We start from the raw sequence: 10,249 nt of genomic DNA on the forward strand, positions 1-10,249 counted from the left end.
TTTTAGTATTACTGTCTCGTATAGTATTTGGAGCATACTCATACCACAAAGTTATTCCTTATTTATCTGAAATTCAAATTTAACTGGGCACCTTGCATTTTTATGTATTAAGTCTAGTAACTGTAGAAAGAATCAGACTCCAAGATACGGCTTGCATACAGGAAGTCTATTGGGGAATGCTCTAAGGATCAACACCGGTCAGGGAGGGAAGGCCGCTGAGCCCAGGAGAGAGAAGTTGAACTGTGATGCAGTTGCAACAAAGGAAGGCCTCAGTCAACCCCACACAGGGGCTCCTGAGCTGGGCGGCCCTTCAAAGTCATCTCATATTGAGGGAGGTGGTTGGGGCTTTATACCTGTATTGGTCCATTCTCACGCTACTAAAAAAAGACATACTTGAGACTGGATAATTTATAAAGGAAAGAGGTTTAATTGACTCACAGTTTAGCACGGTTGGGGAGGCCTCAGGAAACTTAAAATCATGGTGGAAGGGGAAGCAAACATGCCTTTCTTCACATGGCAGCAGGAAGGAGAAGTGCTGAGCAAAAGGCGGGCAAGAGCCCCTTATAAAACCATCAGATCTCATGAGAACTCACTCACAGTCACAAGGACAGCAGCATGGGGTAACCGCCCCATGATTCAATTTCCTCCCAGTGGGTCCCTCCCATGACACTTGGGGATTATGGGAATTACAGTTCAAGATGAGATTTGGGTAGGGTCATAGCCAAACCATATTAATACTCAACACCAACCATCACTGGGGGTGGGTGGACCCTGGAAGGGGATGTGACCTTGGGGAAGGTGGTGCTTTTCACGAAGGGTGAATCCACAAGTGAGAAGTTCCGCTAAGAGCTGCCAGTCACCAGCACCTCCAGAACACACAAGCTCTACCCCATCAGGTAGAAACCAGGTGCCACTGACACACCCCACACAATCAAAGGTTTCAAAGCAGATCAGACAGAATCCAGTGGCAGGAGAAACTGAATCATCATAAGGACAAAGGGCAAGAGGCCAAAGTAAAAAGAAACTGGACTCCAGTAGACTGAATGATAGCCGTGATGCAAACAATGATTTTGTTTCAGCAAAATTCCATTATCAGCCTCTTGCTGGGTATAAAAGTTGGACATCAGCATATAGGTTTCATAGGAGTTGAACAGCCTGAAGTGCTTGTACTGAATTTAACCCTCTATCCCTCTTAACACTGGGGGCCAGGAGCAGTGGCTCACCTGAGGCTTATAATTCTAGCACTTTGGGAGGCTGCAGGGGCAGATCACCTGAGGTCAGGAGTTGAGACCAGGCTGGCCAACATGGTGAAACCCCATCTCTACTAAAAATACAAAAATTAGCCAGGTGTGGTGGTGGGTGCCTGTAGTCCCAGCTACTAGGGAGGCTGAGACAGGAGAATTGCTTGAACTTGGGAGGGAGAGGTTGCAGTGAGCCGAGATGGCACTGGGCTCACTAGGTGAGGGAGTGAGGCTGTCTCAAAAACAAAACAAAACAAACAACAACAACAAAAAACTGGGGCTCCTGGAGAATCGTTTGCCTTTAAAAGAGGTGCATGCAGAGCTCACATTTGGGACGCGAGCCTCCAAGTCACCGGAGGCCAGGCAGCAGTGTTGTTTCTCCAAGGCAGCGTCCCCACTGAGGCAGCACAGGCCCATCCCCACCCCTTGCTCCTGTCCCCTGGCCCTTCCTCGCTCTCTCCTCCTTTTCTCTGAGGGCCCACCCCATCCCGCCCATCACTCTCCCGTCCTCTTCCTTTGCTTCCTTGCCCCAGGGTGGGGGCAGGATCTGTCTTTGGATATCCTGGACGCTGTTTTGGCCAACCTTAGCTGAAGCCTCCAAGGTGGGGCCTCCCCCTCGGGTGTCCTGGAATGCCCCCCTCACTTCCTAAACCCCCGCAGGCTCTGGCAAACTCGGCCACTCACACCCACAGCCACACCCAGATCTTGTCATCACTGGCTGCTCCCCCGACACCATCCCCCACCCCACTCCATCCTCCCACTTGCTGGTCACAGTCCCGTTATTCCAGCTCCCTCCCTGGCTCCCCTGGGTTTGCTTCCTGGGTCCCTCCCTTGACCACAGGCCAGCCCTGCAGCTGCTCTCGTACTCTAACTTCCTTCCCTCTAGCTCTTCCTCCCACCCCACCCACCCCTCTTCTCTCTCCTGCAGCCTGCTGGGAGCAGTGGGATCAGGCATCCGTGATGTCTCTGGAAGCCACTCAGCAATGAAGGGATCCAAGGCCTCCAGCCTGCCACTCCCGCTCCCTGCAGATGACCTCCCCTCCTCCTCACATGGAAACACAGAGGTCTTCAAAGAAGGTGGCCCCAGCTTCCTGCCCCTGCCCCTCCTCCCTCAAGTTCCCCTGCACCTCACTCACCTTGCTCTTCCCTCGGGTCTCATAGGAAGGTAAGGCCCTCCCTGTCCAATGTCCCTGCCATCCAGGCCCTGAACCCTTTCTCCTCCTGAGTCTTTAGCCTCCTGCTAATCATGATTCCATCCACTACCAGGACACTTCTTTTCTACTGGCACAGTCTTGTCTTTTTTCTTTTCTTTTCTTTTCTTTTTTTTGAGACAGAGTCTCACTCTTGTTGCCCAGGCTGGAGTGCAAAGGCATGATCTTGGCTCACCGCAACCTCTGCACTTCCTGAGTTTAAGCGATTCTCCTGCCTCAGCCTCCTGAGTAGCTGGGATTACAGGCACACGCCACCACTTCTGGCTAATTTCTATATTTTTAGTAGAGACGGGGTTTTGCCACGTTCGCCAGGCTGGTCTTGAACTTCTGACCTCAGATGATCCGCCTGCCTCGGCCCCCCAAAGTGCTGGGATTACAGGTGTGAGCCACAGTGCCCAGCCTGGCCCAGTCTTTTCTGTTGTGTGAACATACTCGAGACCCTCCATGGCCTTTAAAGAATTAATCAGTAGATCCTCTGCTTCTACCAAGGTATCCCCAGGTCTCTGTCCTGTTGGCATTCAAGTTACCTCAGGGAATAAGTTTCCCTTCCACCTACTCCACCTCTCCATCATCCCATTTCAGTCTCTGAAATAGGCCTCCTGTCCCCTAACTTCTCTGCCCCACCTAGGTGTCACCCATGTCAGCCTCTATCTTGGGGACTCCTGCTGCGCTTCTTGGCTCTGTTGACCATTCTCTCCTTGAAAGTCTTCTCAGCCTCTTCCTCAGGCTTGAGGTGTCACCCTCGGTGTTGCCATGGTTCTTTCACTCCCTGCCCTCTTCCTTCCTCCCTCTGCTCATGCCTGTGCTCCCCATGGCTTACTCCTCCCCACAGAGGCCCATGACTCCCAAAGCATCCCCATCCCCCCCACCCCACCCTATCCTCTCTGGGAATCTCCAGCCCAGGTCTGCAGCTGCCTCCTAGACCTCCCACCTGGGTGTCCTGGGGGCTCCTCTTCAGCCCAGCACTGTCAAACCCACAGATCTTCTCTACACGGATCCCCAGCCCAAGTGTGGTGCACCACCTTCTACCAATGGCTCATAGCCAGAAATCCCGGAGGTATATTGAATTCTTTCCTTTTTCTCCTCCTATATCCAGTCTGGATAGAAAACCAATATACCAGACACCTGGCAGCCTCTCAAGGACAAACAAAAGTTAAACTTTGAGCTTCTCAGACAATGTTTTAATATTATGATTTGCATCTGAGCACTAGCAATGTTTGTTCATTCCTTCACTCCTTCCCTCACTAGCTCACCCAGCCCCAAGCAAGAACTGAGTGTCTTCTAGGATCAGCGCTGTGTCTTCAAGATCCTCAATGTGGGCAGCTGCCCTCAGGGTCCTCTGGGCCAGCCAGAGAGATCCAGCAACAGGGAGATGACTGAGTGCATGGACCCGTGCAAGTATGTGCACAGGACACAGACAAGGGAGATGCCTGTGTCAGCTCAGGGAGGAGCGGGCGCTTCTTCAAGGAGAATAAAAGCTGTCTTGGCCAAGACATCATGCTCAACAGTGAAATCCAAAAGTCCAGAAGAGTGTTTGACAGGTGCTAGGAGCGCCGTAAATATTTGATGAGCCAGTGAGTGAATGTGTGTATGTTTGTTATAACCCATAGAATAAAATAAGAACCCATGGGTCCATGGTAACATAAATAAACAACTGGATAAATAAACACATGGGGGCAGGGGAAGGACAGGTCTTCCTTCCAGTAGAATTCCAGCTACTAAATATGGAAGATATGATGGAAACAGGAAATCACCATTCAGCAAACCCAACAGTAATCATTGTTTCAGGCAGGAATCAGCAATGGATGCTAAGATTAATGCATGGAATGTGATGAGAGACAATATTTATGTATTTTCAGTGGACTTCCCTACAAAGCACTTATTAATTACAAAGGAAAAAATAGTAACGTGACAGTGAAGAAACCTGGCAGATGACCCTCTATCCAAATGATCAAAGTCAACAAATAAAGGGACATGGGGACCCCCTGAGGATATGATACCTTCAAAGGACACATCACTTTGGTGGCATTCTTTTTTATTTTTTAATTTTTAACATCTTTATTGAGGTATAATTCATCTATTATATAATTCCAGCACCTGAAGATACAATTCAATAATTTTTGTAAATTTACAGATTTATGTATCACTGGAATCTAATTTTGGAATATTTTCATTATCTGAAAAAGAAGCTCTGTGCCCATTAGCAGTCACTCCTCATTTCCCACCCAAACCTCAGCCCTAGGCAACCTGTAATCTATTTTCTGTCTTATAGATTTGCCAATTCTGGATATTTCATATTCAGGGAATCTTATAATACGTGGTCTTTTGTAGCTATTTTCACTTAGCATAATGTTTCAAGGTTTATTCACAGCATAGCATTGTATCTGGATTTCATTTCTTTTCATTGCTCTGTAATATTCCATCATATGAATAGATCACATTTTGCTTATCCATTTGTCAGTTGATAGGCCTTTATGTTGTTTTCACTTTTTGTCTATTATGAATAATGCTGCTATGGACATTCACATACCAGTTTCGTGTACATGTATGTTTTTATTTATCTTGGATATATATACACATATGTATCTTTTATCCATCTTTCTATATACATGCATATGTAGGTGCATATGTGTATATAAACCACACACGCACATACACCCCTAGGAGTGGAATTGCTGGGTCACATAATAATTCTAAGTTTAACGTTTTCCAGAGCAACTATGTTATTTTACATTCCCACCAGCAATGAATAAGGGTTGCAGTTTCTCTACATCCTTGACAACACTTGTTATTGTCTGTCTTTTTTATTTAAGCCATTTCTGGTGGGTGTGAAGTGATATCATTGTGGTTTTGATTTGCATTTCCCAATGACTAATGATGTTGCAAATTCTATCATGATCGTATTGGCCATTTGTATATTTTCTTTGGAGAAAGATCTATTCAGATTCTTTGTTCATTTTTAAATTGGGTTACTTGTCTTTATATTTTTGAGTTGTAAGAGTTATTTACATATTCCAAATGCAAGGTTTTTTTTTTATCATATCTATGATATGCAAATATGTTCTTCCACTCTGTAGATTGCCTTTTTGTTTTCTTGATACTATCATTTGTAGCACAAAAACTTTTAATTTTGATGTGGTCTAGTTTATCTGTTTTCTATTGTGACTTATACTTTTGGTGCCAGATGTAAAGAACCACTGCCTAATTCAAGGTCATGAAGATTTACTCCTATGTTTTCTTTCAAATAGTTTATAGTTTTAGCTCTTACATTTAAGTCTGTGATCCAATTGGGGGCTAATTTTGAATTTGAATCCCCTTTTCTGTCTCTTATAGACACTTGTGATAACACGTAGGATCCACCCAGACCATCCAGGATCATCTCCCTATCCCAAAATCCTTAATTTAATCATATCTGTAAAGTCCCTTTTGCCACATAAGGTGACATTCCCAGGCTCTGGGGATTAGGACACGGATATATTGTGAGGCCACTATTCAGCCAGTGGCAATGACCTTGGTGAAAATAGTTTACCCACGGCTGGGTGCAGCAGCAGAACTCAGAGGGCTGAGATGTGCCTGGGACCTGGGTTAGAAGACTCATTTGAGACTTGGCTATGAGGGAGATGCAGGGGAGGGAAACACCAACACTTAAGAATGGACTTGTATTAGGGCTTTCCAGAGAAACAGAACCATTCGGTTCCCCCTCTCTCTCCCTCCCCCTCCCTCTCGGGGGTACTGAAAAATCCCAAGATCTATAGTTCAAGGGCCAAAGAAGCAGGAGAGCCAATGGTGTAAGTCTCAGTCCAAATCTGAAGGCATAAGACGACCAGTGTCCCAGCCTGAAGACCACCAGGCAGACAGAGGAACGTCTCCTTCCTCAGGGCTTGGTTCTATTCAGGCCTTCAACAGACTGGATGAGGCCCACTCACACTGGGGAGAGCATCTGCTTTACTCACTCCACCAATTCAGTGTTCATCCCATCCAGAAACACTCCCACAAATACACTCAGAATGGTGTCTGACCAGATATCAAGGCAAGTTGACACATAAAATTAACCACCACAGAGCTAAAACCAAACCAAGCCAAACAAAACAGGTAGCTGACAGGAAGAGGAAGAATGGCCAGTCAGAAAACACAGAGGGAACAGGAGAGGATGGTGTCAGGAAGCTCAAAAGAGGGGCAGATTCAACAAGGGACTGTCAGCATCATTAGGTATCACCACGAAGACAAGAAATGGACTGAAAAGCTCCCTCTGCCTTGGGCATGGGGCACGACATTTGTTTGGAGAAAAATGGGCTAATCTGGAGAAATTGTGATAATTTGATCTTGCCTTTTCTGGGGTTAGTTTTCATTCTGCCTTTACAAAATGAAGCCATTCTCCCAGTGTTTTAGTTTTATCCTCCTTTCTCTGTCTTCCTTACTAGGTTGTTTCTCTCTCCTCTTCTCCAGGTGCTCTTCCCTGTGCTGTGATGGTTTGTGCTGTACTTTCACGTTCTTCTGCCTCTTTGTTCTCCACTCGCTTCACTCCAGCCCCTTTTACTCACCCACCCTGCTTTCCTCTGTTCTCTCTCATTTTGATCAGCAGAAGCTGCTCCCTGGGAATCTGAGACCCTCTCCTAAGCAAGAGCTCAAGACACCACAGCGAGGCCCCCAGAGTCCTCATCTCCCTCTGGAGGGGAAGGCAGGGGACAAAGAAGAGAAGCAGCCTCAGTCCAGCCCGGCTTGTACCCGACACAGAAAGGACAGCAACCTTCATCAGCCCAGAGGCTGCCGAATCCTAGAAACACATCTGAGTCTGCCTTTGTGAAAGAAAATGATCCTCATGCAGGCAGGTGGTACTATTTTGGAGAACATTTTTATGTGCAATTTAGAGTGCACATTCTACACACAGCTCAGACAGAAATAATCAGTTTAATGTGTGTCTGCACTGTCATGCGGTCAAGCTTTAGGTGAGAGCAGATTTACACACTGAAATCAAAAGGAAATAGCAGGAGCCGTCTTCTGCTACATTCCATGACAATAAATGGTCACGCGATGGAGGGCTGCCAACTCGACTCTCCTCTCCTTTTATTCCTTCCCAGAAAGTGCTTGCGTTTGAAAGAAAATTAGTTTCCAAGGTGCTTGAGTGCATCTGTTAAATATTGATTGTTATTAACAGGGGGTACATGTAAACAAAGGCTACATAAACAGAAAGATGCCTGGCAGCGAGGAACAAGTATGCTTCTTGTCAGGTGGTTTTCCTTAAAACAAAGCGTAAGGAAGTTTATAGGAATTCTCAAGTGGGTGTTTTTGTTCAAGAAGATGTCCTGTTTCTCTGATGTCAGCTACAGACAGTCTCGGTCAAATCAAGGAGCTTCATGTTTACAGCACTGGGCATTTGTCACTGTGTGTTGTCATTAAGGAAAAAGGAGTTTGCTTGCAAAGGGGCTGGTATAGTTGAGAAATAACAGTGAAAGAACATGGTTCCCAGCATCCTTTTCACAAAGTTCACCCTCCAAATGAAAGAACTGAAGATGATTTTTAAAATGCACACACCATGGAAAGCATGTGAGTGCCAATACATCAGGCGGTTAGAAGCCCCTAAGTCAAGCCAGAGGCAGATCTACATACGGGGTAATATTCAAAATATGCATGTGTCACCCTTTGGCTCTCTGAAGTAATGAATCAGTGTGGACTTTGCAAAAGTAGCCGGGCCGAGGGTGCCGGATCGCCATGGTCAAAGACTGCAGAGTTGGAGAGAAGAAAGCTTGAGATGAAAGGGAAGCAGCTCCCTCTGAAATGAAATAATTGTGATAGAGAAATTGATTTTTTTTTTTTTTTTTAAGAAAAACAATGTTCTTCCTGCTGTGATGAATTTATTCTGGAGGTTTGAAAGGAAATGTGTCCCCCCGAGAGCACGAGGACCCTGAGTCTGGAGGGTGAAGTCCGCGATTTCAGCACATGTGTTCTCATTTATCAAGGGGCGGTGCTCGGGTGTGAAGGGGGAAAATACCAAGGGTGAAAAGATTCAAGGGGATCAAATTATTTTTCCATTTGTCTCAGAAAAAAAGAAAGAAAGGAAATAAAAGAGGGAAGGAAAATCATTTCATTATGTGGCAACCAAACGCAACCAGGGGTGGCAACCAGAGGTAGCATGCAAGTAGCAACTTTATTCTTCAGAGCAGCTCACTCTAGGGTGTCCTGAGTTTTCCAGGGTGTAGTCTGTGACTGTGGAATTTGAAAACAGCAGAAGCACGAGAACAGAAGTTGCACAGATGTCTAGAGTTGTCGTCTCTCGAATGCCCTCTGCGGTGAAGATCCTCCTAGTGCCACCTGGATGAATCACTTCCAGGGGAAGGTGGAAAAAGAAAACTATTAAACTGAACATTGACTTCCATGCTAGACATTTTATATGCATTTCTTTCCCTCTGAATAAAGTCTGCAAAATAGGTATGATTTTCCCCTTTCTAGAGATAAGCTGAAAAGTTTCAATTATCTTATGGGCCCTGTTCAAAGAGGCCCAGCCAGCAGTGGAGGGGAGATGGAGCCTGTCTGCCATCAGCACCAAGTCCTGTTTAGTTATTCCATTCTACCCTCCCAAGGTGTCCCTGACATGTTAGCTGGAGTTCTGAAGGTCCACTTAGCAACACAGGATAAAGGCCACAAGGATCTCCCTCCCTCCATCGCTTAAATGCTATTTTTATGTATTTATTTATTTTTGAGACAGGGTCTCACTCTGTCACCCAGGCTGGAGTATAGTGACGTGATCATAGCTAGTGAGCAGCCTCAATCTCCTGGACTAAAGCCATCCTCTAGCCTCAGCCTCCTGATTAGCTGGGAGTGCAGGCATGTACCACCGTGCCCAGCTAATTTTTTTATTCTATTTTATTTTATTTTTGTAGAGATGGGAGTCTTGCTGTTTCCCAGGCTGGTCTTGAACTCCTGGCCTCAAGCAATCCTCCCGTCTCAAAATCCCAAAGTGCTGAGATTATAGGTGTGAGCCACGCACCCAGCTTTAAATGCTATTAAACAAGGGAAATCAGTAGGTTGGGTGGATGTACTCAAAGGGCAGGAATGAGAACACCACACTGAGACTCATTTGGGGAACGGGAACTGTGCCTTCCAGTCACCGTGGGGTAAGACAGAATGCAACGAGTCCTAAGGGCCCCCTAACACATCCAGTATGTGATGGGGAGAACAGTTACTCATCAGCACTGGGGATTAACAAGGTCTCATCCGCTGGTCTGGTCGCTTGGCTGTGCTGTGACACCTGACACTGGCTGATGATCCGAGGCTTTGCCAGCTTTAGAACACACCTATGTGGGAAAGCCTTGGGCTCTGAACCTGATTCACTTCCCAGGGGCCCTTCAAAGGGTTAACATTGACCTTCTCCATCCAGGCCCTTACCATGGGGCCACAGCCTTATTCTAGGAACTTGGTCCCACACCCTCCACCCTCCGCCCTCCGCTCTCCGCCCTCTGTGAGCCTTTCTCTCTCAGGCTTCTCCACAGAGGGACATTCATGCAATTCCTGTTGGTCATCACCACATTCCAGAATTCCTCTGTGGTCACAGATTGGGCCTCACCTTGACCCTGAGTGCTAGTGCTGGGCGGCAGAGAGTTGAAATCTGTCCCCAGGTTCCCTGTAGTTCAGGGGAGAGAGAGGGATGGAGCTGTCCCAAGTCCAGGCCTCTGCAGTTTTTTGAAACCTGACCCCCTGCTTTTCTTTGAAGTTTAAATGCGGACCTATTGTTTTTTCCTGATAATAATAAACAGGGTCAGGAGAGAGGAAGGCAGATGAGGAAAGAGGAGGAGGGCAGGC

General features: G+C 46.6%; 1 long non-coding RNA gene across 1 annotated transcript; it reads right to left on the reverse strand.

The window, feature by feature from the left end:
* Positions 1-8,511: 8,511 nt before the first annotated feature.
* Positions 8,512-9,943, reverse strand: LOC117096475. The gene is made up of 2 exons (XR_004442497.1): positions 9,815-9,943; positions 8,512-8,773 (listed from the first exon to the last, which is right to left on the reverse strand). It is a non-coding gene; the product is annotated as an uncharacterized LOC117096475 (long non-coding RNA).
* Between the last annotated feature and the right edge of the window lie 306 nt (positions 9,944-10,249).

Source organism: Trachypithecus francoisi, unplaced genomic scaffold, assembly GCF_009764315.1.
Source record: "Trachypithecus francoisi isolate TF-2019V2 unplaced genomic scaffold, Tfra_2.0 Contig01461, whole genome shotgun sequence".
In the NCBI taxonomy this organism is placed as follows: Eukaryota; Metazoa; Chordata; class Mammalia; order Primates; family Cercopithecidae; genus Trachypithecus; species Trachypithecus francoisi.